Source organism: Martes martes (genome assembly GCF_963455335.1).
Source record: "Martes martes genome assembly, chromosome: 2".
NCBI classification, from domain to species: domain Eukaryota; kingdom Metazoa; phylum Chordata; class Mammalia; order Carnivora; family Mustelidae; genus Martes; species Martes martes.
The window spans coordinates 15017412-15021430 of NC_137889.1; positions in this window are offsets into that span (position 1 = coordinate 15017412).

The window sequence follows — 4019 nt, forward strand, 5'->3', positions numbered from 1 at the left end:
CACCGGGTAAAGACTCAGTCCTGCAAGTCCTGTGAGTTCGGATTGTCACCTGTGCTTCATAGTCTGATGGCAGTCTGTGAATCAGAGGTTCCAATGATTCCCTTATGGGTGCCTTTGGTGGGATCCCCTTCTAATGGGTTCCATTAATTAGCTAGGGTGCCTCACAGAACCCAGACAAGCATTTTATTTACTAGATTACCAATTTATTATAAGAGGATATAACTCAGAAACAGATGAAAGAGAGGCATAGGACAAGGTATGGGGAAGGGGTGCAAAGCTTCTGTACTCTCTGGGTGCACCATTCTCCCCACGTCTCCATGTGTCCACCAACCTGGAAACTGTCTGAACCCATTTCTTGTGGGTTTTTATGAGGCTTTATTCCATAGGCATAATTGATTAAATCATTGGCCACTGGTGACTGAACTCAACCTGCAGCTCCCTTCCCCTCCCCAGGGGTCAGGCCAAGGACAGGGAGGATGAAAATTCCAACCTTCTCATCACATGGCTCCCCTGGCAACCAGCCCCCATCCTTAGGTTACCTGGCTTTCCAAAAGTTATCTCATTGTCATTATAAAAGGCACCTTTATCTCTATTATCATTTAGGAAATCCCAAGGTTTTAAGAGCTCTGTGTCAGAACAGGGATGAAGACCAAACATCTATTTCTTATTTTAAATCACCGTATCACATGGACCATTTCAACGTGCAGGAAGTTTGATCCTGGCCAACTGAGAAAAGTGAAGGTAGTAGAACATGTGCATATGTGTATGTATAATGAGCATACCACCTTCTCTTGGGAAAGTATTGGTCCTTTAATCTGAGATTGTGTCCTTCTTTATTTGGAGGTGGGGGGGAAATGAGAAGGTGGGGGGAGTTAAAACATCTTTTTTTAAAATGAATAATGGTGATAATAGGTTGTGTTCTAGAACACTTTCTTACTTGGCAAGAACAAAAGTTGGATATCTTTAATTCCATAAAATCAAAGGTTGTAAACACAACTAGATTATTTGACATTACCTTATTACCATATTCTCTCATATTGACTCTCATTTTAGCAAATCAGTGCTCACGTGCATGGGGACACATCTGACATTCTCACCTCTTAGTTCCATGACCTCATTTCCAAAATTCTGGGTCAAGCGACTTCCTCCTTCTACTCAGTCATATCTTTTTCAGGATCAGATTTGCCCCACCTTCCACTCACTCTCTGACCATAATCTCTCATCATTTCATCCAAATTTATCAGGACCATCAGGCTCTGGACCACTGTTCTTACTCCCTGCATTTGTCACCCTTCTGTTTTCACTCCCCTCTCCGGCCGGCTTAGATTCCGTGGTTCATCCATTCAGTAAATCATTTTTCAGCGTCCTGAAGTCCTCTGTATTTTTTTTTTTTCATATAAATGTGGGCAAAGGCCCAAAGTTGGATAAAGCCAACACACACCAGTACCCAAACAGCTGAGTGTAACCAAGTAAAATCACACCACAGGGCAGGCTGGTGCCCCTGTGGACTGATTCATATTCGCTGGTGCCAAGGGGACCCTCGGCACTGCCCAGTGACCTTACCAAGCTTCTCTGGTCAACTCACTCTCCCGCTCTTGACAATGATTGTTGCAAACGTTCCTTGATGCCTTGATCACCTCCCTAACTTCGAGCAGAGACCTTGTCTTCTACTTCATAGAACACACAGAGGCTATTAAAGGAACTTCCTGCCACAAAAACTATAAACCTAGCTTCATTAGCACCCAGGATCACACTTTCTCAGTTAAAAAAAAAAAAAAAAAGAAGAAGAAGAAGAAGAAGTCTTTCCTCTTCCCCACAATTATGCTTCGATTTACCCTCACTCGCTTACTGCTCTGGCTACTCCCCTCTCTCCCTGTCCTTCAAAGCCAATTTCTCAAGTTTCTTACACTTGTTATTTGTTTCTTTGCTTTCCACTAATGAATCAGTCCACTCTAAGCTGGATTCCATCTCAGTATTTGCAGGGTCCCCTTTGTCGGGATCACCTATAAAACCTGCCATCACAAAGCCAATGCCTATTTAAAATCTTCCTTTTCTCTGAATTCTCAGTGGTTTGTCACATTTCCTCTGGAAAGTTTCTTCCCGCGGCTTTCTCAGCCTATACGGTTTTCCCGTCTTTGACTTGAGTGATCCTTTTTCTTCTTTCCTGGGTGTCCAAATGTTGGAGCTTCCTCTTCCCGCATGCATTCTCCCCCAGTGCCATCTCTAGGCAAAGCAACTACAAGGCCACTCTTGACCTCTTTTACTCCCCACCCCCCCCATCCTTCCCCACCCCCACCCACCCTCCCTCTTGATGACTCTCCTCCAGCCACAGTGACCCTCTTAATGCTCTCCTTCAACCTTCCAGGCAGAAATGGGTTTTTGGAAATTCTTCGGTAAAATAAGTGAATTAGCATTCAACACTCAGGACCCAAGCATGGGTCCCTCGAAGGGAGGGCTGTTGGGTCCCCAGGCTTATATTTAAGTCACATAAAACCAAAGCATAAGGAGCAGATTAGGCAAGGACTCTACCAGGCCAGACATGCTCCTTAATAGCTTTTGTACCAAGTTTAAATTTGGCAAAAACGTTTTAAGGGAGATGCTTGCCCTTCCTGAAGATTCCTAAACACCTCAGTTCTTCAGGTCTTTTCATTATTTTTTGAAAAATTTTAATTCCAGGATCACTAACATAGAGTATTGTATTAGTTTCAGGCATACAATATAGTGATTCAGCAAGTGTGTACATTACTCAGTGCTCATCATAAGTGTACTCTAATCCCCTTCACCCATTTCCCTCACACCCCACCCACCTCCCTGCTGTCGATCTCCAGTTTGTTGTGTAGTTAAGAGCCTGTTTTTTGGTTTGTCTTTCCTCCCACCTCTGTTCCTTTGTTTTGTTTCTTAAATTTCACATTTGAGTGAAGTCATATGGTACTTGTTAGGTCTTTCATTATCAGGGTAGTAAAAGGTAGAGATTCTGGGAATGGAAATTCTCTTGTGAATATTTCTTGGCCTGCTTACCATGTGATAATTAATTATAATCATATTGTAAAGGATAGGGATGGAACAAGTAGAAAAATCAACCAAGAAACTAATATTCCAGTTTGTTCCTTCAACAACAAAATCCTGAGAATTTTCTTGGGCTCAAGTTCTAATATTAATATGTTATGATGTCTCAATTAATACCTCGTGGTTGAGACAAAGAAGTTAATGAGTGAAACAAAATCATATAACATGGCTTTTGGAAATGTATGGTACCTTCCCCACCCCTCCCTTCTGTACTCATCATGTACAATCCATGTTCTCACCTCTCATGTACAATCATGTTCTCTCACCTCCCCTTGATTAAATTTCATTTTTGAGGGCTTGAAAGGTACAATAAAAAGGAGTCATTTATATCAGTGGGTTTTGACATGGAGCTGGGAGGCCAATAAGGTGGGCCTTATGCACACTCCTCCTGGGGTGGAAACATGGACTTTTACACTGGGCCAAACAGCCGATATTCCAAGGACTTTCCATGAACACCTGCAGCCCAGCATAGGAATGAACTTTTTGCTCAGTGATTGCCTTTGCAAGCAATTATGGTTAGCCAAGATTGGTTTTGTGTTGCCAACATCAACCAAATTCTTTGCAAACATAGACAAGCATTTCCTTTTGTCTTTAATAAACCCTGACTTCTGTTCCCTAGTGGGTCAAAATTTGGGTTGCTACTTGAATGTGTACTCCCAAATTGCAATTCTGAGGCCCAAGATAAATGTGTTTGTTTGATTCAGTTCTTCTTCTTCTCTCAGTCGACACAGGTAACACACTGACATGGTTCCAGAAAGTCGAAGTCATATAGGAAAGTGAACACATGTGAAATCTCACTTCCATCCCCGTCCCCATCCACCATTTACATTTTTATTAGTTTCTTCTTCTTCTTCTTTTAAATCCTCCTGGTGTTTCTTTATGCAAATGCATTCTTTTTTTTTTTTTTGAAAGATTTTATTTATTTATTTGACAGACAGAGATCACAAGTAGGC